The sequence below is a fragment of the Aethina tumida genome, chromosome 2, assembly GCF_024364675.1.
Source record: "Aethina tumida isolate Nest 87 chromosome 2, icAetTumi1.1, whole genome shotgun sequence".
In the NCBI taxonomy this organism is placed as follows: domain Eukaryota; kingdom Metazoa; phylum Arthropoda; class Insecta; order Coleoptera; family Nitidulidae; genus Aethina; species Aethina tumida.
In genome coordinates, this window is record NC_065436.1 from 20,806,777 (window position 1) to 20,834,757 (window position 27,981).

Sequence of the window (27,981 nt, forward strand, 5' to 3'; positions counted from 1 at the left end):
AAATATAGCAGGAATAAATAAATTAAATAAAATCGACAATTGTAAATGTAGCCAAACCTCTTTTCTTATGATAGATGGTAAATATTTGAACATAACTGGAAATATTAATGGAGAACTCTGAGCATTATACAATATTTTCCCTTATTTGAGACTTTTGTGGTCAAAGACCTGAATCTGTTTGGCTGGTCAATAATGCGACTGAAGAAAAGATCCCCCTTTACTAGACTCATTCACTGACTGAAAGAGAGATAAAAAAAACTGAATGGGATGAGAAGTTGTTACGAAAGAGACCTAACAGAAAAAGATAGGTTTTCTTTTAACTCTGTTATAGTTGTCAGATCGATAAACTTAGTTCGAAGACCATATTTTTTCATTTCTTTCTTTACATCGATATTAAATTATTTCATTTGGATAATCCTAGAGAGTGGGATAGTTTATGTTTCAAGGAAAAGTATAAAATATTTGAATTTATATTTATATAGCAGAAATAATTCTTAATTAAGGCCCACAACTGAAAATGCAAGAAACTTTATTAAGGATTACAGATATTTGAACGTAATTGAAAAAATGAATCCATAAAGCAGAAAAAGAATTTTAATCAAATTGTAGAAAATTTTCGTTTGTTGTATATATACTGGGTGCAAAAAAATACAGCACCTAGCCATAATTGATTTATTCCAATTTTTTTAAAAAAATATTAACCTATAACAGAATAATAATAATTGATTAAAAAATTAAACAAAAATCTTAAAGGATAAATTGTCAGAAGCTAATAATGGGATGGATCTCCTCTTTGATTAATGGGGTGTTCTGGTCCAGAGATATGAAAATATTTGAATCCTTTCTGGATGTTGCGTTTTCTTGTACATTTCAGAAAAAAATATTAGAATAATTAGTAATTATCTCCTGTTTAATTAATTTATTATAGAAGTAAATGTTAATGAATATTGTTCAGGCTTGTGTGGTCAAAGACCCGCATCTCTAATTAATTATCAACGATATCTGTATGACTGGCCATTAATCAGATTGGAAAAAATATAACCTTTTAAGAGACTCATTCATTGAGCTAAAGAAAAATACATGCTTAGCCTCATTAAGACGGCGAGATAAAAAAAGCTGAACGGGATGAGAAGTTGTTACGAAAGAGACCTAACACACAATGATAGCTTGTCTTTTAACTCGGTTATAGTTGACAGGTCGATAAACTTAGTTCGAAGACCATACTTTTTTCGTTTCTTTTCTCTATATGGATATTAAATTACTTTATTTGGATAATGTTTGGTAAGAGAGGATGGGAAGACTTTCGTATCAAGGTAAAGGAAAATTAAGGTAACTACTAAATGGTTACTTTGTTAAATGAATAATGATTATTAAATGTTTCATGTACAAATTTAATAATAGTAAATTGAGTTACTGTGTTTCAGGAGTTTATTTAATTTATTTTAAAGTATTTGGTTATTATAATAAATGTCATTTTTAGGGCTCTTTGAAGTATCTTTCAGTTCCTTTTCACACAGTAACAGTTTATTACTTGTTTATTCCCTATCACCCTAAATAAACAATCCATTTTATTGTTTTGAACACTGAACAAGTATAAAGTGTCACTGTAACATTATATCGATTATAAAATCATATTTTATGAAAACATAAGAAGAAAATTCAAAAAAATAAACATGATATTCAAATAAACATTAAAATAAACTAGTAAAATGATAATAATTTATTGTTATAACAATTTTGTTATATCTCAAAGTACTTTATAATCAAAATCGCACAACATTATTCGTAGTATAATAAAATTAAATGTTGAACAAAAATCTCTTTCAAAAAATATTGTATTAATAATACTAGTTTGATTTAAATTCAAATTGTTTATAATTTATTAGAGATTATTATTATATACGTCAAACTTCATTAGGTAAAGTATAAAACTTCTGAATTACTGCGAACTATGAAAAATTAATTCTTTTAAGTCTTTTTTTAAAATATAATAGGGGAAGTCTTAATTAAGATCCACAAATGGAAATGCAATCAATTTTCATTTGCAAGAAACTTCATTAGAGATGGCAAATATCTGAACGTTATTGAAAAAATTAATCCAGAATCCAGAAAAAGAATCTTAATCACATTATACAAAATTGTCACTTGTTATATACATATTCCAGAAAGAAAATATAAGATCAATTAATAATTATCTCCTGTATTGTTCAGTCTGGTGTGGTCAAAGACCCGAATCCTCTAATTAATTAAAACGATATCTGTTTGGCTGGCCTATAATGCGATTGGAGAAAAAATCCATTTTTACCAGACTCATTCATTGAGTTAAAGAAAAATACACGCGTAATTTCATTAAGATGGTGGGATGAAAAAAGCTGAATGGGATGAGAAAATGTTATGAAAGAGGAGTAACAGAGAATGATAGTCCTTCTTTTAACTATAGTTGGCAGGTCGATAAACTTAACTCGAAGACCATACTTTTTCATTTGTTATCTCTACATAAATATTAAATTACTTTATTGGAATAATATGTGATAAAATAGGATGGGAAGGTGTATAAAGATGAAGGAAAATTGAGTTTCTATCGTTATACTATCAAATGGTTTCATAAAAAAATTGATTACTATTTTAAATGAATAATGATTTCAAAATGTGTCATTATATGTACACGAAGTCACTTTTAGTTCTTTACAACATAATTTTGATAATAGTATAATGAGATACTGATTTTTTCTTCAGGTGTCTCAACTTTTATAACAATAATATAATAAGTTTTTAAAATGTTCTTCCTATTCCCAGGCTCTATAAACTGCCTTTTAGTTACCTTATCCCATTTTGCACATAGTAACAGCCTGTTACTTTCATTGTTTACCGTCTATCACCCTAAATAAACAAACCGTTACATTTGTTTTGAGCACTGAACAAGTATAAAGTGTCACACAGTGACACCATTACATCGATTGCGATTGACTATAGTCACAGAACCGTGGTTTTGTTTTATCCAAAGCCCGCTCCGCTTAGAAAATCCCATGAATTAATTTGTGTGGAATACGGGACGGAGCCACATTAGCCATGCATGTATTCCAACAAGAGCACTGTCACTGAAGCGGTGACGTCAGCAGGTAATAGCCCCCCATTGACCCAGCTCGATTGTTATCGGCGAACGTTTGATTTTGTCGATCGTGTCATGCAAATTCAGGAGTTGGTGGCTTGTACGTTCGGAAATTTATTCGAGGAAAATCATGTGGTTACAATAAGGGTAAAAATCCAGACGTTTTCATGTCGAAAACAATAAATTAATCTGCAGAAAGAGCCGTTTCCTGTGTGGTACACAAACTGAACTGGAAAATGCTTTCCAGGTAAATTAATAAAACCGCTTTTACAGGCCAATAGGAAAAACTTTCACGTTTCAAAGCGTTTGCGGTCGGAGTTTTATTTTCCAATACAAAGTAAGAACTTTATAATTCACGTTTTACAGCACACGTTCGTCGGCGGTGGAAATAAAGGTACTTTTAACAGGTTGAGCCAGCGGGAAACCGTTTGTCTACATTGTGGAAATATTTAGGAGTTCTATATATCTTAACAAGGATTGTTATAGAAAAATAAAATGCTTAAAATATTTATATTGCACCATTAATTATATGAATTATTATTGTTTTAAATATTTACAAAAAATTAAAAATAGAAGCATAATTTGTAATCTAAAAGTGTATTCACATATTTTATTATTGGAATTATTATTATTACTGTTAGACTATTTAGTCATTATATGCATTATTAAAGGAAAAATGTTTAAAAAGTTAAACAAAATTTAGCTTAAATTAAAACTACATCACAAATTTATCAGCGGCTCGTTGGTCTAGGGGTATGATTTCCGCTTAGGGTGCGGGAGGTCCCGGGTTCAAATCCCGGACGAGCCCAGTTACTTTTTTATCTTTCTTTTCATTTTTGTTACCTTTCTGTAACAAGTTAATAAACTAAATAGATCACTTACAAACAAGATTTCAGAATAATAAAAAAAAATTAAAAATATATATCAAGTTACCTTTTGTTTTTAAATTAATTCTTTCAATCTGAAGATATAGGCCCATTAGCTCAGTTGGTTAGAGCGTCGTGCTAATAACGCGAAGGTCGCGGGTTCGATCCCCTCATGGGCCATACTTTTTTTAAATTTTATTCAATATTTTAATTAAACTAAAATAGACATTCATTCGTTTGAAGTTTATCCTAAATTATAAAGATAAAATATTACTTTAAGTAAAAAGTTTGTCAGAAACTTACCAATCCAATCATAATTTAATAAATAAGAGCTTCACCGATAAATATTTCCCAAGAAAACTTCAAATGGCAAGGGAAAAAGTAAGACGAATGTTAGAAGTCAATTTCAATATTATCAACAAACATAACTGATTAGAATTTACCATAAAAAATAGGATTAGAAAAGAACTCTTTACTCAGTAACAACTGAAGAACAACTGTATTTAAAATCAATTGTAGATTATTTCAATTAGACAATTCTTTATTAATAGTTTAACCTAGACTTAACTAAAGGTTTTTACTAATAAATATATTAAAATTCCAGTAAAGAATAAATAAATATAAATAGCATTTACAAACAAAACGAAAATGTTTCTGTTACCAAGTTTATGTTTTAATGTAAAATTTAATCTATCCTTCGTAGTCATTTTAATGTGTTTTAACTGTTAACGTTTTGATTTTAACTTGAAATTGGCTTTTTAGTTTTAATTATGAAAAGTAAAATAAATTAACATTACCAATTATACTTTTCACAAATTGCACAGTTTACAAAATAAAACTAATTTGTTACCTACAAATTTCATATTATTAATTTCAATAACCACGTAGATATATTCTAAATTTTACAATTATTGAATACTCGTTGTAGTGTTGATTAACATTAAACTTCTTTCATTTCTTAGACCTTTTCTTTATTTAATATTTAAATAGTAACTAATGAATGGGATGAACTCAGGGATGAATATACAATAGATGATAATATTTCCTACCTAGTCTCATTTAGGTTTATGACCTTGCTTTGATGTCTCTACAATATTGGGATTAATATAAATTTGTTTCCAACATTTAACCAAAAAATTATTACAACTAAAGAAAGTACAATATAAGTTTGGATTTTCCGTTGTTTGTCGGTTTGGCTACTACACCTTGTAAAACATTAAATACTTCAATTTTGATTTACACTTGTAAACGAATCACAATTAAGTATCATCATGTTTCAATGTAAACAATAAACTGCGTTCCGTTTTGGCCTCCCAATTAAACGTAGAAGAAGATTCTGCCTCAGCAGTGAATTTCACTCACTAGACTTTTATTACCTGTATAAAATTTTTGTTGTTATTACTATGTGTATATTTTGTGTTACTTTATTTTTATTGTGTGTAAGTATGTTTTATTCAATTATTGTATGTGCTGTTTTTTTCGTCTTGTACTATTTTATATTTAACCAGTTATCCATTAGAGAGTTATCTAATATATATTTTTATATACTATACTACATTATTTATAGATTGACCTTTTCCAAGAGTTTAGTTCATTTCAAGTTCAAGAACAGTAAAACTAACTTTATTGATCCGTTATAACACAATAAATAAAAAATTTAGAAATTTCTTGACTTCAGAGTTTTATATTAATAACTATAAAAGTTGACCGTATAATTTGAAGGAACTCTGTGATATTATTATTATTCAATTTGATATAAAAATTGTAACTTAGATAAAATGCATCCTTGCATACAATAAACAGAAAACAAAAAGGTAATTGGCCCATGAGGGGATCGAACCCGCGACCTTCGCGTTATTAGCACGACGCTCTAACCAACTGAGCTAATGGGCCACTTGTAAAACTTGTTCCTGTGGTATGTTTTAAAGAAAATTAGATAACTGAAAAAGAATATTTAGTTGTTAATCGTTCGATGCTTTTAGGAAACAATTTAAATCTAAAACTGGCTTAAAAAGACAATAATGGTATAAAATATAGAAGATAAGAAAATCGTTTCTTTTAATACTAAGTATATCGACTCGTGTTCATCCAAACTGAAGTTATGAGAGTTTTTTTTATCTTTTTCAATGTTTAATCTGTTTCCACCACTTTATATTAAGAGTTACGACAAGAGGATTCTAATAAAAAATATGGCAAATATTCTCTAGATATGAGTCAGTGGTATTAGATAATTTTGTCAATCAATTATTCACGTATTTTTAGTTATCTGTTGTTTATTACATTAATTTTATAAATGGGTGTGTAAAAAATATCTGTAGTGGATATTGAGAGAAAATATATCAAAAATATGAATTGGATTCTCGTACCTGTGATGTTTTGACATAAAAATGTTACAAATTTAAATGAACTGAAAGAATGAAACTTGAAGGATTACAGACATAATCAGGAAGTGGTCGAATCTATGTCATGGAGATGGGCCAAATATATTAAACAAAAAGGACACCCAAAATGTTAATGACACATTAAATAACAGAGATTTAAACATTAAAAATTTCTTTCAAAATTAAAAATGCTGTATTTACATATGTCCAACTCAATTCAAAATAAATATATGTATCATATTATAGAATTTATTGAATAATAATATAATACTGTATAAAACAACAGTAGCAAATTAATATTATTTTAAGGGTTCACATTAGATAAAAACTATTTTATAAATAACTATATTTATGACTAAAATATTTAATATTTTAAGAATTTAATGGCCACTACTGTAAGTTTTGAATTTAAAACTTGTTTCTATTTTCAACTTCCTATTATGAATATTTTAAACTCATTAAACTTTTAACTTATGCACAATATTTTAGAGAAAATTTAAAACCTTATTTTTACCATTTCACAAACCTTTTTAATTCCCAGTTGCCTAACATTTCTGAAACATTAATGAGGCATTTAATTAATTACTAGACAGAACATAGCCTTCCATTCCCAAACTTGTTACGTGATTGAGTCGCATTTTTTGTGCCCTTTGAAAAAAAGTAGATTTCGTAAATCCTCTATCGGCCGTCTCGGCTTTCCGAACGGCGGAACTAGTTTTAATCAGCAAATAGCCCAGGCATTCCGCCGGAGCCCGCGGCGAGTGACCGGGATGGTGCGATGCACAGGGGCAAAAAGCCGTCGTGCATTTTGTCACCTGCCCAGCAGAGTGCGCTCGGATCAATACTACCCTCTCTCCGGGGCGGTTTTCCCGATTCCTGAATTTTCCCCATTTCTCTGCACACCCTCGCCGCTTCTGGTGCCCTGTTACTCGATGATTGGCGATCGTCGATACCTGTATTGATGCCATCGGAACCGATCGCTGCCCAATAACTTTCGAAGACTTCGCAGACACACGTACGGTTTCTTGCTGCGAACGTTTTCGGTCGCGAGACCGTTCGCTGATTTATTATCGGTGACGGTTTTTTTTTTCCGGCCGATTGTGTAATTTCCAAATTTCGACGCTTCCCGATCGGTCCCGTTCCTGTTCTCCTGACACCCGGTGATTGGAAATGTTTGATCGTGGTTTAAAAAAATCATTCAATTTACGGAATTGATTGGATTTTATTTGTAAAGGGGATGCCGCCCATTGAACGAATTAATTAACATTCCAACAGTTGCCGTACTTATCAAATTCGCATGTGCACGTCGGAAAAATTCGTTTAATTAAATTAACTCTAATTTCCGGGCGTGTTGTGAGTTCTGAAATAAATACAAAAGTAACAACAATCAATGCACCGTAATATTTTTTTCACTGGGAGCGGTGCGCCGGATTCCGGGTTATCGACATTTTGGGGGCGAATCGTGGAAATAGGTCCGTATTGAATTTCGGCGCGATCTTCTGCTTCCCTGATACGAACTGATTGGAAATATTTGATTGGAAATTGGGAATCGCCGCCCGATAGCTTAAATTGCAATCAAGTTGTACCTGAAAACAATCGTTAATTCCTGCATTGTTACGATGATTTTTCTAACGTGGTGCTTATAATTCACTTTTATTGCGTTCGTGCTAGTTTATTAATAAGATCTTATTAATAATAGTAATAAAAATTGTTGATAGGCTCATAAATTGTGTTGTTGATTAGAAAGAAAAATAACCATTAACGAAAATTGTTCGCTATCGGTTATCAGTTGCGGGTTTCTGTTCTCCTGCTGCAAACTGATCGGAAACATTTGATCTGGTATTGGGAAATTTTCCCCCTATACAGAAACGTAAGGAGGTTAACAGCGAGTGTAGGTGAGATTATTATTGTCAAAGTTTGTTTTAATTAATCTTGTTTATATTATTAAGATTTATTAGGGGGATTATTATAAATTACAACAAAATTTGTGAAACAATGATGATGACAATATGATTATTATTTGTTTAATATTTTTTTATTATTTTTTCAATTTTTAATATTGTAAGTACAATTCACCAGAAAATTTAAAATATATAGAACCTTTGGATTATAATCTTTACATTACATTACATTTTATATTTATATTAACATAATGAAACTAATTTCCGCCATTATTAATCTACATTTCTTCAGAAATTTAAAAAATATATAGAATCTGTAAATTCCTAATTATTTTTGAAATGTAGTATTTAAAATAAAACCAAACTAAAAAGTTTTGAAATAGCTAAAATAATACAAATCAGCACTAATTGTAAGATAAAATATTCTAGTAATTGTTAATTATCAAAATTTATATGACAATTTTCGTTTTGTGTTTTAGTTTTCCTTTCATAACTTCTGAAAACACGTTTTTAATTTGTTAATTTTATCTCCAATTAAAAAAAAAATGTTATAATACGTAATTACATGTTATATTACATACAATATAATATTTTTATTAACTTTAATAACGTTATTAAACCATTATTAGTCTATATTTCTACATTTAATAAATATAGAATCATTAAATTCCCAATTGTTTTTGAAATGTAGTATTTAATATATGACAAAGTAATTGAAACATAGTTTTAAAATATTTAAAACCAATGCAAAGCAGCACTAATAGTAAAAGGAAACGTTCAAGTAACTATTGTCTGTCTAAATTTGTCTTTGTAAATTAGTTTTTCCTTCGTAACTTTAATATTATCTCTAATTAAAAAAGAATATTTATTGTTATAATATGTAATTTTATTTTATATTATATATAATATATTTATTAACTTTAATTACCTGATTTCAAGTATTAATATTATTCTTTTCTCCACAATTTTTTAAAAAATATAGAATATATAAATTCACACTTGTTTTTGAAATGTAGTATTTAAAATAAAATTAAGTAATCCAAACTTAGTTTTGAAGTAGTTGGAAACAGTGCAAAACAACACTAATTGTAAGACGAAACATTCTAGTAACTGTTAATTATCTAAATTTATATGACAAATGAACTTCCTTCTCTTAAATTTTAGTTTTGTGTTTTAGTTTCCACTCCCTCCAACTTCTGCAAACTCGTTTTTAATTCATTAATCTTATATCCAATTAAAAAAGAATATTTATTGTTTGTTAACTTTTATTACTAATTACCTAATTTTAAGCATTATCAATTTTCTAATTAGATATAAAACGACATAAAAATGTTAAACTTTGTAACATCAACATCAACTTTTGAATAAACTATCAAAAATTTGAAAAAGCTTCAATTAATATAAATATGAATAAAAATATTAATTGTTAGCTTCAAGAGAATGCAATCAAATGGAAATGAAATGTATAAAATCTGTTTATTTGTGTCAATATATCTTGATTTTTGTCATTTATGAACTTTTTGTGTTGTTTTTAAATTAAACTAAATTACACACAAGTGGTGAAAAAAGTGGATAATCGTTGATTGTTATCATAACGGACAAATTATATATAATTCTGTGAGTGTGTGAAACAATTTAATAATTACGATTATGGATTCCTTTTTTGGATTGAACATTAATTATCATCATATTAACATTAAAATATGATCAAGTAACACATTAACATAGTTAAAATCAATGTACGACAGCCCTAATTGTAAGACAAAACATTTTGGTAAGTTTTAATTAACTAATTTTATATGAGACATGAACTTTCTCCTCTTCAATTTTCGTCTTGAGTTTCGGGTTTCTACCCACAATTTCTGAAAACAAGTCTTAATATATAATAATAATTTTGATTACTGATTAGTAAATTTTTTGTCAATTTGTAGAATTTTATTTTCACATTCCCGTTGAAATTTAAAAAAGAAAATGTGTTCTTGAATTTAATATTAATTATATTTTTATTGAAATATGACCAAGTGGTTCATAATTTGAAATAAATAAAGAATGCACTAAACAGCACTAATTGTAGCTAACTTCCTCTTCTTCATTTCTTCAACCGACAACTTCTAAAAACTTGATAACATTTTATATTATATAGAATTTATTAGTATTTATTTAAAAAATAATTACTAACTACCTGATTTAATTATTTTTCAGTTTTTAGAATTTCTGCTTCACAGCCAATTAAATATTAAAAAAAAAAAATTAGTGTAAATATTGATCAAAATATGATCAAAATAAAGTTATCCAAACCTAATTCCATATCTTAAAACTAAAAACTTGAAAATTTCGACTTTTTGACGAAATATTGAATATTAAAAAGAAAATGAATTGTCAATTGTTACAGAAATATGGAGTTTAACAATAATTTTATTGTTATTAAATTATGGCCAAGTGATCCAAACATAATTCTGAGATAATTGTAAACAGTGTTGCACAGACAGCACTAATTGGAAGCCAAACCATTATAGTAACTTTTAATTATCAAAATTTATGTGACACACGAACTTCCTCCTCTGCAATTTTCGTCTCAAGTTTTCACTCCACAACTTTTGAAAATACTGTTTTAATATATTGATGTTGAAAAATAATAATACGTAATTTCTATTAATATATATGAATGAACACAAATTAAATATAAGTTATATATTTAGTTATTTCCCCGAGTCTATTTAGAAAATTGAAAAATATGGGGGAATGAGTCATAAATTATGAACGGTTTTAGATGTAAATCACATAAAATCCGTCGTCGACCATAAATATTAACTTGAATTTGTCGCCATATAATTAAGTTACAATGTATTTATCATCAATTACCTTCACTTGCTTAGCCAAAATCAATATTTTGAAATTGGCTTTGATCTCGACAAATATTGTAGCTTATAAATTAACATACAAATCATTTGCTTTCAAACATTTAATCAAAAGTATAATTGTGGGAAGTACAACTATAAAATACCCAAAAAGATATTTGTGCACAAAAAGAGAAAATACTTTAAATAGTTTTCAATCCGGATAGTTCAATTTATACGACTCCTTCGAATCAATTTATTTCGTTAAACTTTCTTAGTAAACTACTGCAAAGTACGTCCAGGACGTTCCGGTTTTAAAGAAACTTTATCTGCTTTTAATTACGGCAGTTTGTGAGTCTGTTTATTTTACCCTCAAATTAAAATTTAAACTAAATAAACTGACGTGGAAATTTTTCTTCATGTTACTTTACATACAATTTAACTTCGTCGTAAATAAAATTAACGGAGATAACTTCATCATGTGAAATTAGAAACTTGATGGAAATTAATACGTTTTAAACACGTTTCAGTCTACCATAACTTCCAACAATGATAATTTTTCTTTTACGAACAAAATTTCTAAGCGATTCCCTTTTTGATGTGAACTTTTGATGTTACACAATTAATTTTATATCTGAGAAAAAGAGATACCTTTGTGAAAGTTTTTTACTTCTGTGTACTTTGAAGGGTTTTTTGTTCCGTCTGTTTATACAGTGAAAACGTTCAGCTGGATTCGACGGCGTGATAAAAAGAGGACGTTCAGGAACAAGGACGCGAGAATTTTTTTCATGAACATCGCAAATTGAGACTATTTACGGAAATTGCCTGCACGGAGCCTAATCTAATGTATTTTTAAAAATAAAACAACGACCCTTCGGAACAATAAATTGAACGAGGGGGAACGTCGAAGACAATTTTCCCATCGTGGCAACGACACGAAATAAGAGGACGAAGAAAAAAAAGGGAGCGGCGACAGAACTAAAGACGAAAAGTTCTACTCGCTGATCGTTCCGCATTCACTTCCCACCTGGTGCAGATTTCCCGCAGGAAAACACTTTTAAAATAACGGACATGATTGCCGATAGTGCGAACAGCCGTCGCCCGGCGAGACGCCTAAACCGCATTAATCATTTAAAACGCCTGTAAATTGTACCGGGGACGTCGCATAAATATTAACCGCCATGAATTTTATATCGGACTTCGATTTGCATCGGATGGCACTTGTTGAGTTTATTGGTAAATTGTCGGGGCACATTTTTCGGCCGTGTAGGACACGTTCCCTGAATATCGTCCAAGATGTATTATAAAAAAGTCCTTTGACGGCTTTCCACCTTTTTTCTGACCTTTGTCTCTGTATTTTCATGTAGGCATAACGTTTCATTAAATCTAAAAACCCACATACAAAAAATTATTTTTTACAGTCGTACTCAAAGACGTCGATAAATAGTACATGGAATTCTGTGGGTGCTTTGACATTGACTAATTAAATATGGCCTTATTTGAAGTAATAGCTTTTGTGAGTAGTTGAAATATTTTTTAATCCTTTTATAAATTAATTCCACAGTGGACTTTCCATTCAAGTCCACCGTCAATACCTTATGATGAGGCTACACCGCACAATTGAAAATGGAGTGTGCACAATACAACTCCGATTTGCATAAAAGATCCATACAAAAGCTTTGAAATGACAAAAGCAAATTACGGATTTAGTGTTTGGTAAAAGACATTCTAATTACAAATAATTATGTAATTTAATTTATTAACAAAGTATTAAATGAAATTTTTCTTAAAGATATGTGGCATATCACATGCATTGCTCATTGATAATTGTCATGCATAATTACCACTAATAATTGTCTTAGTATATCTTTTTACTTTTATGTTTAATTTAGGTATTTTTTTGTTGAATTGTATCAATACCACTATATATATTTTTTTATATTTATATGGGGAAAATCTTCACCAATCGTAGACTCACTAAGTAGACCTTTATCATTAGTATTAGTAAACTATTATTATATTATTTTACGCATCAAAATGAAAACTTGTTGTTAATAGATATCCTAGGAATCCAAAAGACGCCACTTCCAAGTCGAACAAAAGACGATGTTTCTAAAATAAATGGTCAAAATTTGCTGGTAAAGCACATCCTATCCACATACATTATTTAAATAAAATATTTCTGCTGAAGAAAATACTTCCACTCAAACTTACATTTCAAAATTTGATATTTTCACATTTAGTCCAATCGGGTGTCATCCTAAAATATATACCTACAATTCAATGTAACTTTTTCCAATGATACAGTAGCATCATTACTGGAAGTTCTCCTTTTTTCCTTACCCTATTTTCTAAGCCACTGAATATTTTCAAAATTTATTTTCATATTCTTGATTTTGATTAATAGTATGTTAGTAATTTAGGTTGGTAAAATCATGGGTTATTTAAGAAATGAATAAATTCTCTGAGACATTTTGGAGATTTATTTATTTAATTTCTATTTAGTCATGTAACTTCTTAGTTATTTAATATTTTACTCCATGTATGTTGAAAATACTTTTACACTTGTTTAATATATATATATATATATATATATATATATATATATATATATATAGCTAAATATTCACCCACTCTTTTCACTACGACATCCAAAAAAAGATATTTGGCTCCATTGTGAATTTGATATTGTTATCTTGAAAGTTTAGGTGTTTTAGAAACTGATCTAGTTTTTCTTGTCCATATTTCCATATCACGAAAGTATCATTTACATAATGATGCCAAACAATTGGTTTGTGGATTTCCATTAACTAAAATATTATCTTTTTAAGCCAAGAAAGAATAAAAAGCAAAGACTACAGTCTAATGTATTACTCAAAATCCAAAAATATTACCACAAAAAAAAGCTTGTAAAAGTTTTTTTCTTCCAGAAAAATTGTAGTTTCGATCATTTAACGTATTAAAAAAATGACCTCTACACTTTTAAGGCAGTTTTTTTTTTTTGGTCTGAAAATACTGAAAACAGTCAAAAGTTATCAACTATTAAATTATATTTTAGCCTATATATTTTTGACTATGCTAGAAGAGACATCGTGTGCAATAGAGACAGTAAGTCTCCCACCACGGGACAAACTTCTACTGTCTCTGTCATGCATGATGTCTCTTTCTAAATTCAGACGAGTCAAACGCTTTTCCTGCTGTGTATATATACTATAAACTTCCCTTAGTAAATTCTCTATTATTTAGTGCCAACAAAGTGGCACACAGATGTATCGATCCCAGCCAATAGCTTTACTATAAACATCGTATTTTGTATATCCCGAAGTTTCGAAGTTGATAAGGCACCTGTCCTTTTGGGACCTCGAAGGGTCACCTCTCAACTATCTTGCCGGTTATTCAATAGTCCGTGGTAATAAACAGAATACTCTAGATTATGTTACATCCCTCCGAAATTACTAGATTACATCAAATTACTTTTAGGGACCTTCTTAAGGGACGCTAAGTACGGATTTTTTTTCGAAGGGGGTCTAGTAAGTTGAACATCTGCAGGAAGACCTTTTAAAATTAAATTTAAAGGGAGAGGCTAAATTATTTTATGGAGCAGCCTCTAGGAAATCTAATAAAATTTAATAACTGAGCATAACTCTAGCTGTATTAGATTAGTTTTATTAAAGAAATAACTAAAAAAATAAAAAATCAAAATATCATTGAGAAATTCTCAAGTTTAATTTTCTAATTTAGCAATTTTATATATGAAATATACCTGAACAGCAAGGAAAAGTAATACTCGAGAAATTATAGATTTCATCTAACTTAGATTTATATTTTTGATCTAAAGCGAAGTGACTTTTCAGGTTTCTGATATAATTCCATCCAACATAATTAGGTTTTTAGCTCAAAAGAAACTACAACTTAAAATCCACATTTCAGACTTCTACATGGGATTAAATATTGATCATTTGGAATTACCTGGAATAAAATTTAATATGTTGGCCTTTCCATTGAGCTTTCCCCACTTCCCTACCCTATAACATAATGATTCCGATTTTAAGAACCCACTTATATTCATAAATAAATTCAGTTTTTTCTCCATTACATTCTACATAAGCTTTATTCGACCCACTCGTAAATACAAATTTGTCATCCCTCCTTATTATTTATCCAAATACATGGGAATAAGGACCGATCCTTCGAACAAAAACAGGATCACGGAACTGAAAAAAGCCCACCAACCCCTGCTTGGGTTCACGTATTTGTTTTTATATTTCGGCGAGTCTGTCTGGAGAATTAGAGCATTATTGGCATTGAGATAACAAATACATTTAGGCGGATTGAGTCATATCAAATGTAATTTGATTCGTCAACAACAAAGAATGAAAACAGAAACATATCGGCCTATTTGTTTTCTCTTTATGTCTGTACACACACTGGAAACCCTTTGTGGAACATTAATATCTTTTTCTGAGACCGTTATACTCGTATTTTACCTATGAGAAATGATATTTGCGGTATTCCTTCATCCATAACCACAAAGACGCTGTTTTTATGAAAGTAAATAGTAAGCTATAATTGGCGGATAAAATACCAGGTACGAGTTTGCTTGCGAGAAAAATAGAAAAAAGCTGGTCATTTGAAGCATCTCGGAAAACTCCCCGATATACAAGATAGATCAAAGGACTTTATACGAACGGTCTTTTGTAACGAATTACTTGGAAATCGTACAGAAAACTGATCCCGATGTGTCGTTGAAGGACTTCGAATTTCTGTTCCCTTTGACTTATTCGTCGTTAACAAACTTTGTTACTTGCCAATGGCCAAGAAGGCAGGAAGATCGCACAAAAAACCTACGTTACAAGATCAAAGATATTTTTAATGTGTTTCTTAATAAGATTTTAAATTATACTTTTATCTGTAGGAGCGATCTGATCATCCGTCGGGCGCGTGCAACACTGTTTTAAAATGTTGCCCTTTGATAATGTTTTATTTATGAAAGCTTCAAATTGCGTGTCGGAGTTAAAAAGATTTTATCGTTTAGGTACAAAATCTCTTTGATGGACGTTTAATTTCTTTAAATGGTTTTTCAATGCGACATGTTATTCTTTTTTGAAAATAAATTTAAAGTACTAATTTTTCACCTTTCAACATAATTTCATTTACGCCAATATTTTGAAAAGATAATGCTAGTTTTTGATTGTGTTAAGATTAATTAAATAATAATAAACTATATACATTATTATAATAAACGTAAAAGTATACCTGAAATAAATTAAATATCCTTCTTATATGTTACATGACTATTAACTAAATAGGATTTAAATAAATGTGCAATGTGTCCAATTGTGTAAATAAATTTGGTAAATAATAACTCATATGTTGATGTTGTATGATTACTGACTAAACAGAAATGTCCAAAATGTCACAAATGTCCCAGAACTTTTCGATTTCATAAGTAGAATATTTTTGAATAGATAATTCTAGTTTCCAATTGTGTTAAAATTAGGTAAATAATAAACCATATGTTGATGTTGTATGATTACTGACTATACAGAAATGTCCAAAATGTTCCAAATGTCTTAGAACTTTTCGATTTAATAAGTAGAATATGATAACTTACCAACATAATTTTACTTATACCTATTTTTGAATAGATAATTCTAGTTTCCAATTGTGTTAAAATTAGGTAAATAATAAATCATATGTTGATGTTGTATGACTACTAACTAGATAGAAATGTCCAAAATGTTCCAAATGTCTCAGAACTTTTCGATTTCATAAGTAGAACACGATAACTCACCAACATAATTTTGCTTATACTTATTTTTGAATAGATAATTTTAGTTTCCAATTGTGTTAAAATTAAGTAAATAAAAAATCATATGTTGATGTTGTATGATTACTGTCTAAACAGAAATGTTCAAAATGTTCCAACTGTCTCAGAACTTTTCGATTTCATAAATAGAATATGATAACTTACCAACATAATTTTACTTATACCTATTTTTGAATAGATAATTCTAGTTTCCAATTGTGTTAAAATTAGATAAATAATAAATCATATGTTGATGCTGTATGATTACTGACTAAACAGAAATGTCCAAAATGTTACAAATGTCTCAGAACTTTTCGATTTCATAAGTAGAATATGATAACTTACCAACATAATTTTACTTGTACCTATTTTTGAATAGATAATTCCAGTTTCCAATAAAGTTATGTAAATAATAAATCATATGTTGATGTTGTATGACTACTAACTAGACAGAAATGTCCAAAATGTTCCAAATGTCTCAGAACTTTTCGATTTCATAAGTAGAACATGATAACTCACCAACATAATTTTGCTTATACTTATTTTTGAATAGATAATTCTAGTTTCCAATTGTGTTAAAATTAGATAAATAATAAATCATATGTTGATGCTGTATGATTACTGACTAAACAGAAATGTCCAAAATGTTCCAAATGTCTCAGAACTTTTCGATTTAATAAGTAGAATATGATAACTTACCAACATAATTTTACTTATACCTATTTTTGAATAGATAATTCTAGTTTCCAATTGTGTTAAAATTAGATAAATAATAAATCATATGTTGATGCTGTATGATTACTGACTAAACAGAAATGTCCAAAATGTTACAAATGTCTCAGAACTTTTCGATTTCATAAGTAGAATATGATAACTTACCAACATAATTTTACTTGTACCTATTTTTGAATAGATAATTCCAGTTTCCAATAAAGTTATGTAAATAATAAATCATATGTTGATTTTGTATGATTACTGACTATACACAAATGTCCAAAATGTTCCAAATGTCCCAGAACTTTTCGATTTCATAAGTAGAATATAATAACTTACCAACATAATTTTACTTATACCTATTTTTGAATAGATAATTCTAGTTTCCAATTGTATTAAAATTAACATAACAAGTGTAAAAGTATTTTCACTATACAAGGGGTAAAATATTAAATAATTAAGAAGTTACATGACTAAATAGAAATGAAATAAATAAACCTCCAAAATGTCTCAGAGAACTCATCCATTTCTTAAGTAACCCATGATTTTACCAACATACTATTAATCAAAATTAATCAAGAATATGAAAATAAATTTTGAAAATATTCAGTGGCTTAGAAAACAGGATAAGGTAATGATTCTACTGTATCATTGGAAAAAGTATAATACATTGAATTGTATTTTATGATGATACATATTAAATTTAAACCCGATTGGACTAAATGTGGCGAAAATATGTGAAAATATCAGATTTTGAACTGTAAGTTTGAATGGCAGTATTTTCTTCAGCAGAAATTTTTTATTTAAATGATGTGCTTTACCAACAAATTTTGATCACTTATTTTAGAAACATCTTCTTTTGTTCGACTTGTCTTTTGGATTCCTAGGATATCTCTTAACATCAAGTTTTCATTTTGATGCGTAAAATAATACAAGTTTACGTCACAACGTCCTTCACAAACGATCAGCCTCGAAGGTTCCCAAGACGGCGTGTTAAATCGTATCCAAAATTAATGACGCGTTGATGAAATTATTTATCACTGTCCCCAAAATAGCGCGGTCTGAGTCAGGCCCAACGCCACACAAACTAGTAAATTTACATCAACTAACAGCTGTATTGGAAGTCGCCAAATTATTTATTAACGTTGCAAAATTAAATCCGAACCGACACTCGCCCGACGTTCCGTCTGATTTATCTTGTGTGCGCGGCGAAAATTTTAAACAAAAAAAAAAAAAAATACATCACCGTCCGGACGTGTCATGAAACGCCGTAATCGTGTTGTGTGCCGCGTCTTAAATATTCACCGTACAGGGGCGAGAAAAGCCCGGCTGCGTAATTGCCATGGAATTTTAATAAGCGATTAAAAAGCTGCGTGAGAGAAAGGGCGAGGAGCCGAAAGCTGATTACTAATAAGTGATTAGCTCCTTCTGGCAACTACTCGGTTTGTGTGTAAACTAACTGCAGCTGTTCATTCTGCCGCACAAAGAATTTAATATTAGGCAGTCAGGTGGTTAATTCAATAAATAGCTGAACCACAAGCGAAACTTGCGGCCGCCGTAGTTCGTTTGAATTGCAAATTGCTTTTGTTAATTATGAAAAGGGACTAATTTCGCGATGTTTCCGCGCCGTTATTGGATCAGGGCCTCCGAAAAGCGTCCGCAACAAAATTTCTACAGTTCTCCGGGTTTGTCTAAATTAAAGCGACGGTTAAATATTTCAGTCTACGTACTTTTCGGGGTCGAGGGGGTTGTGGTGTTGCTGTGTACGAATTCGTGGTTATTTGCCATCTCTGCGTTCTATTATTTATAAAATGTTGCACTTGCAATAAATAGAAATGGTCACAAAATGATTTTTGGCGCTCCTTTGAGGACCACCTAAGACATAAGGTAGAATACAAGATTATTGTGTTCCAAAAGGTTTAAATAACTTTCTGGAGATCATATTTATTGTTAAAAAATATTAAGCAACTTTATGCCACGAGAAAAAGATACTGGGTTCTTTGAACTAAAGGAAAGATCAACGTCAGTTTTAATTTTCTCTTCAGAATAAAACCGTTTCTTTAGCTTTAATTTTTAATTAACATCAAAAATATATTAACTGTAAAAAATGTCGTTTTTTCGTTCTTTTTCCTTCATATCTTTAAGTTATTTCAAACAAGCGTGTACTTGTCACAATTTGTTTTATTTAGTAATTTATACTAATTGTTTAACATGTCTAGAGTACGAAGAATAAATAATTTTAGCCAATTAATTGAGTTTAATAGAGATTGAATAGTGGGCCTGGATGAAGCGTTACTAGAAATACCGTGGCATTAGTACAGAAATGTAGGTATTGTAATACGATGTTGGCAGTCATGGAGTGGAGAGGGCAGAAGATGTAGAGCAAGTGGCTCTGGAAGACCCAGACATGGAGAAAGACGTGGTGACATTTCAACATTAAAACATGAGTTTAATGGTATGGGGTGCTATTGCTTATAGTAACAGGTCTCCCTCAGTTTTCATTAGTGGCAATAGGACATCCCACCGATATGTAGATGACGTCTGAAGCCTTATTTTCATCGCTATATAAGTCCGTCCACGTATTGCCAAGAGTACATTAAACTTCCTAGAAACCTCCCATGTGAATGTATTTGCCTTGGCCTCTCAGATCTTCAGACCTTTCCCCAATTGAACGTGTGGGATATGATAGGGCGACGCTTAAGGAATTTACAGCCCCCTCCACGAACTCTTAATGAATTAAATTCAGTTCATGTGGGATGAGATACCACAAGAAAATGTCTCAAAGAGGGGGTCCGATCCATTATTTCTAACAATGTATGCTTTAACAATTTATGCTTTAATTTTTTAGTCAATTCTGTAATAGGTTAATATTTTTATAAAAAAATTCAAATAAATCAATTATATCTAAGTGTTTTTTTTTAAAGCAGTATAATAGTAAAATCTTATTAGTTAAGATAAATTTTAGACAACAAACAGAGTCACTGAATTTTTTGACTGTGTTAACTAAGTTTAGTGTACCTCTCTATAGTGTATTTACCTCACTGATAATAATGACAAATGAAATTTGAATACATCTGAAAATGGCGCCTTAAAACTTTGCTTTCTCATCAGTTTGGGGCGATGTAACATTAACTTAACCTGATTTTAAAATAAAATTTTTACAATACAACAATTATCTGAGCCATGACTATCCACTCGACAAAAATTGAAAATTTCATGTAAACGATTGACCAAATATGTGTTTAACATTTTTACCACGATACTAACTTTAATATTCAAATTGTGAAATATTCGTAAAGCCGTTATTAAAAAGTTGAACGGACGGATTAACATGACAATATAAATGTATTTACCAGAGATTTTTAGTTTTTGGCAACAACACGGCAATAAAATAGGCCTTTGTGGCCATTTGTTACACAAAGTTACACAAAATGAATTCAGTTGTTGCCCACTCTTTGACGCAATCGAATTTTTAAATGATAATGGGCCAATTATTATAAAATTCTTACGTTACCATTTTATTTTGAACACAAAACGATATCAATGATTCATTACTATACCTCACACCGTTTAAAAATAGAACATTGAACGAAAAAAACTAAATTAAGGTACCGTTAAGGTGGGTATTAGTTATAAATATAATTTTTAAAATCGAATTATTTTATTATTATCATTTGAAAGTTATAATTATAATGAAATTATTATTTTTTAACTGAACGAATGTTTTAATAGTAACTCGATAGTAAAATGGAACAAAAAATAACAAATTTAATTAATTAATTTTAATGATAATTAATTATAAAATTGAATTAGAATAATCTAAAATATCTTACCATATTAGACTAATATTTTTTTATCAAAAATAAAACGATATAGTGGTGTAATAAATTCTAGCTAAGAGAGATTTAATTTGAATTAAAAAATCTCAAATTTAATCAATTAGTTTTAATGGTAATTAATCGTAAAATTGAATTAGAATAATCTAAAATATCTTACCATATTAGGTTAATATTTTTTATCAAAAATAAAATGATATAGTAAGGCACTGGTGGGTAATAAATAAATAAGAGAGATATAAAAAGAAATAAAAAATATCAAATTTGATCACTTAGTTTTAATTGTAATTAATTATAAAAGTGAAATATAATAATCTAAAATATTATGTTTTTGGCTGAAATAAAAAGATATAATAATGCACCGGTGAATAATAAATAAATCCTAGTCAAAGGAATTTTGAAATGAATTGAAAAATATCTGAAAATATTAAATTAATATGTTTTAACTAAAAGGTAAGGTAAAAAGGTAATCGATCGTTAATAAGGCTAAGGGAGATTTAAATTGAAGTGAAAACTAACCAAATTAATTAATTAGTTTTAAGAGTAATTAATCATAAAATTAGATTATAAAATTTTAAACGAATGGGATTTCGCCAATAGTTAAGATTATTCTATAGTAGGATTATAGATAGAATCAACAACTAAAAATATAATAAAAATTAAAAAAAATTACGATGGAAGCATACACAATTCCATTGACTAATATAGAAGCTAATGCAATATAAAATAAATAAATTTTAACATAAAAAATGACTACTTATATAAGAAAAATAAATTCTAATAAATTTTTGAAACACGCAGTGTTTTTAAAATATTATAGACCATAGAATCTTTTAAAAAGATCCTCTAAATCATTTTTCTGAAAAAAATTTTATTAAGCAACAATTAATTTTCTGACAAACCTGATAGACAATGTCAGAACTTCACAGAAACTACTGTTACACTTGTGAATTCTGTAATCATTAATTTGTAAACAAACTATTTATTAACTTATTGTTGGTGTATATCGAATTAAACCAGGTTGTTACGTCACAGCCTCACATGAGACCGACCCATTGTAATTTTACATAATTCAAAATAAATGTAGAAACTTTGCGCATAATAACATTAGTTCGCCGTTGTGTTTGCGAAGTGTGCCGCAGTAAACTTCCATGCTTTGTATACAAACCGTCAGATTTGCAAATATCAAAATTCAACGTCAATACCAATACAATAAATAAACATTCACCTCGGTGCTGTTTGGTTAAAATGTTGAAATGTCATAAAACATTCCGGACGGCCAAACAATAAAAGGCAATAGATTCTGAAAATGAACTCGGCACTGATTGTGCACGACTTTGTTTTACAAACTACTAAAATAAACACGGGAGGAGGAGAAACCCGCGATTCGCCACATAGTTTCGCTTGCCTTCTCCATTATTTGCGATGGCACTTGAGACTTTACCCGAGCTTATCCAGCCTTAATCTATGACGGGTTAAACTTACTCCTCCGCAGCTCCTCGTTTTTGCCACACGTAATTGCAAAATACTCCGGACCGATTTATTACCTTCGGTCGCCAGTTGTTCGCTAGTCACGATACGGCTCATCCGGATAAAATAAATCTGGTTTTGAAATTATATTAACAACACGTTGCAAGTTGCGGCCCGGAATTCGTTTCTTTATTTGTATCTTTCCGGTTTTAAGTCCGATAAACGTGTACTTTAGACTTAGTTTCTTTGGTAGATTACTAAAATATTATGTTGGAGATTCCCCATTTATGTTGTACCATTGGTGCCAAGTAGCTCCAGTCAAATTGGCAACGGATCAGTTTATTTCTCACAAGATACATGCACGAGTATGTCGATGTTGGAAAGCGGGATACGTTATGTCAAAACGGTGACAATACGTTTGTTTCACAGATAAGCATTAGGTACAATGCGTGTCATTTCCTAAATGAATCGTCACTGCAAGATCTGCTCCGGCACAATAGTCCATGCATACCGGACGTGCTATACGCTGAGTTCTCCGCAATTTTCATTAACCCCTTTTTGTATTTGTTTATTTGTCAGATTTTACATTTATTTTACATGCAGAGTGCATAAGCTTTTATTTCATAAACCCACTCTTCAAAAATAGCATTTGAAGTAGCAAAAATTTGTCAATTACGTTGACAGTACTGCATAAATAAATTGTAAATACCATTAAACCATAAATGGGGCAATGGTAATATTAAGATTATTCAGTCTGCTGTATATTTTATGACTTACTTCGATGCCAATAAGTGGAACACTTTGAAATAACACCCAACATTGAATATTAGTTCTAAATTTGGCGAATGCGCCGATAATTAAATTGTCATAAGAAAGTATTGTTTACCTTATATTATTAAAATTTCATTTAACATAGAATCCATATATGTATGGATTAAGCCAGTCAAAAATTTAACAAATAATTATACTTATTTCAAAATAAATGTAGAAACTCTGCGCATAATTCCTTTGTAATGGCTTATTTTTGAGTTTACTTTGTAAAAATTTTGAATTTTTCAAACAAAAAAAAAAATAGTAACTTAATTAATTTTTGCCCCTTTTATTTATTCACGTACACCTTTATATTTTAAATAAGTCATATTTGAATTAGCCTTTAACTTTCTGCTACAAGCTTTCATATAATAATTAAGATTGTTAATTTAGAGATATTTAATTTATATAGTTAAAAAATATATATGATAATTTATTTTATTTAGTTAAAAAAATATATTCACACACTCACACAAAAACTGTGGCCTAATTAGTAAAATTCTCAAACTAATTACTTATGATTGAGGTACGGTAAAAAAATTTGTCAGAAATCATATTTGGTATTTTTATCAGAAACTTGAAATTCCATTTTTTTTAATTTTGCATTATTCAAAAACATCACACCCTCTTCAAATAATGAAAACCAACAGTTTATTTTCTAGTTGTCAATTTTGGTATGAAATATGAAAAATTTTTTTTATCAAACGATTAAAAAATTATGAATTTTTTTCTTCAAATAATTAAAACTTTTTTAAAAATTAACGAAATAACTCTAGTTATTCACTCTTTAATGAAATTATCAAAAAATTACTTTTTTTTTGAATTTATACAGCATAAAAATTTTCAGTTTTTCAAAAAAAAAATTAGAATTTTAACATAAACAAAAAAGGTATTCGGTATATTACGTAATATAAGCTACTTACCTCAACCAAAATATATCTTTTAAAAATTTCGAGATTGAATTTTTATTACAAATAGGAACCATAATTAGAGATGTCAGCTTATTAATTTTCGTCATTTTTATTTATTGATTTTTAAGTTACAATTAATTAATTACTTATTTATTTATTTGTCAGTAAAAAGTAAAAAGATTCAATATATACAAATATATAAATATATCTGTTAAAAATTTTGTGATAATATGTACAATTTTATATTTTAAATAAAAGCCATTTTATAAATTTCGAAATATTTAATAATGTCGTTTGTGAAACAAAGAATATGGATTGATAATTTATTTCGTATACGTTTTTAAAAACAAAATTTCATAGTCAAAAACACTCACACAAAAACTGTGACGTAGAGTAAAAATTTTCAAAAAAAAAACATATATATTATTTTTTTAAATTTTTTCATTCTATTTTTATAAACATAATACAAGATTTTTTGTTTTTCCATCAGATTTTGATAATTTGTAATAATTATTTTATTTATTTAATTTGATATACATAATGTATTCTCCTTTACGTAATATAAACTACTTACCTCAACAAAAATAGATCTATTAAAAATTTAGACATTTTTTTATTTCAAATAGAAATTATAATTAGATATAAGTCATCCATAAATTTATATAAATGATATGATATAATGATATGATTTAAAAGATAAAATGAAAACTAAAAAAAATTTATTTATTATTTATTATATTCCATTTATACTTTATTAGAATGTATTAATTATATAGTTATTCATAATTATATTTTATCAATCTTCCTTAATTGCTATTATCTTAAATATTAATTAAAATTATAATAAATTATATTATAATCTTTCCAAAATGGGTGAATGCGCAGTAAAAATATTTAAACAATTTAATTTTTCTTTTTTAATTTTGTAAATCATATTACATCATATTACATCATATAATAATAGAGAGTCACATTATATATATTAGTCCTCGTAATTAGTTAAGTTCTTGGTGTCATCATGACATACAAGTTCACGTTTGAATATTACCCTATGTTCACTAACACACATTACTCAGTTGTACTTTCAAAGAACAATAACTAATATATTCTGATTCTAATAATCTCAGAAATTTTTCACATTTTACTTCTTGATTTAGTCAAAAGACATAATTGCGTCAACAAAAATGTCAATTTTAATTCTTAGAGATATAAGATACAGCATATTTTAATGAAATATGGAAAGAACCCCTTTTGAATGATGCTATGTTTAATGGGGAGGGTAATACAGATATCAATTTATATAACATGGATAGGGTTGTCTGTGTTTTGAGCTATTCCTCAATATAATTAAATTAAAAAGTTGTTTCCGCCTTAAGTTGGTATATTTTATGAGAATACTATTCAGTCGAATCTTATGACCGGTACAATGGTATTTCGCTAAGCACCCAATTGCCGCGTACAAGATCCGCCTGACAGAAACCAATAAATTCCTACAATACCGCTGTTTCTACATTATAAGTAGACAAATACTAACCCACACATTATTATCAAGCATGACCTTTAAAAAGACATCTCTACTTGTGGTAGATCGTTATCACGACCCGGTTGTTGGATACGGTCAAAAGGCCACAATCTAATGATACATTTAAACTGTGAAATTAAGCCTAACAATTTCCGCTAAGAATTTCACCGAGCCGGAATTACTGGATAAGGGGGATCAATACCCAGGAGTCGCGCGATGAGCGGTCGCGCTTCATCTCTTAAAATTCTCTTCTTTTATGTGCCGACTTCATTTACAACTAACGCGTCCATTACCGTATTACAGTTTCTGCATTAGTGCCAAGACTGTTTAAGTTGTATCGGCTTTTTATATTTAAATATAAAGTGAGACGTTTAAGAATTTTTTTGAACTTTCCTATGGAACTGTTTCCTAAATCTGTTTGTGTATAATTACTGTTTCAGTCTATTAAAATATCATTTAAACATGTACTTGTTAGTGCTGTATAATTAAATTGAGTTACTAATTTGTGCTCAAATCAAAGTAAAATTTAATATTTTCCTTTTGATAAATTTTAGTTATTTATTTATTCTCTTCAATGTTAAATACTTTTCATCCACAGAGTATCTCATATTGGTTGATTTTCACTGCCTTAGATATCCAAAGCCCAATTGCCGGAAACCACATTTTAATATATCTATAATTTATCTATTTATTACATAAATGGTACACCCTTTTTTGTGTAAATTTGGATATATACAGACAAATATATCTTCTCAAATTTGGAACATTTTTATTTCGACTGTAGACCATAATTGAAATTCACTTTAAAATAAAAATCAATCTTTTAAAAAATGTTTGACAATTAACAACTCCATTTCGGTTGAACTGTGTCTTTATGCTCCACCAGTACTAAAATATCCTCTTCTTCTCTACAACTACATACAGATCTGGCACTCCGGATAAATTCCGGAGACACAATATGAAGGAAACTGGCGATATGAATAAACTTCACCATAGTTGTTGCGTCTGGGTAGCAATCCCATTAGCACGACCATACATGAAGTGCATGTCGGTTAATTCTGCGTTATAGAGAACAACCAATGCAAAGTTGTACACTGTAACCTACATCACCTGCTAACTGAATAACTGAATACTTAATTTTTATTTCACAAAACATCAGCCAACTATAATAAAACATGTAAATGTTTGCAAATTAAAAACGGTGATATAAAAAGGAATAATTTTCCATGCTTCCAATTCCGATTTGTGGACCCCCATTTATTAAGACATTTGTGCTAATTTTTGTCCATTAAATGTTTTAAGTGTTTTACATTTTTTATATATTTTGTTTGAAAATTAATAATTATGTCAAGTTTTTGTATCTTAGAGAATAACAATTTAAATAAGATAAATTATCAGTTACGAAATTAATAGACAAAATGAACTAATTTGAGAACATCAGTACAGTATGGTCATATATTAATTTGTATTATCTATCATGGAAACACCTTGTATATCACCTAATTGAAGCTAACTATATTTTTTATAAATTATTAATAAATTTAAAATATGTAATAATTAAGTGTACTGAAACTATATGTTTAATAATTATATAAAATGAAAATATGATAAAATATTGATAATTTAATATCACTATATTTTCTCACAAAATGTACATCATGAAAGTTCCAAGTAAGATGGGAGTGTCCTTCCTATTGTATCCATACTACGTATAATAAAACCACCCACTACAAACTATATTATGTAGTATATGTAAACTATATATAGTTTATGTTTATCAAGGTTTTAATCAATATATAGTTTCAACAAGGTGTT

General features: G+C 28.9%; 1 protein-coding gene and 3 non-coding genes across 4 annotated transcripts in view; 3 read left to right on the forward strand and 1 right to left on the reverse strand.

The window, feature by feature from the left end:
- LOC109594608 (cAMP-specific 3',5'-cyclic phosphodiesterase 4A) overlaps positions 1-27,981 on the forward strand; it is a 142,458-nt gene that overhangs the window by 2,379 nt on the left and 112,098 nt on the right. The window lies entirely within an intron of this gene.
- Positions 3,846-3,917, forward strand: Trnap-agg (transfer RNA proline (anticodon AGG)). The gene has a single exon. It is a non-coding gene; the product is annotated as a tRNA-Pro (tRNA).
- On the forward strand, positions 4,082-4,155 carry Trnai-aau (transfer RNA isoleucine (anticodon AAU)). The gene has a single exon. It is a non-coding gene; the product is annotated as a tRNA-Ile (tRNA).
- On the reverse strand, positions 5,795-5,868 carry Trnai-aau (transfer RNA isoleucine (anticodon AAU)). Its single transcript has one exon. It is a non-coding gene; the product is annotated as a tRNA-Ile (tRNA).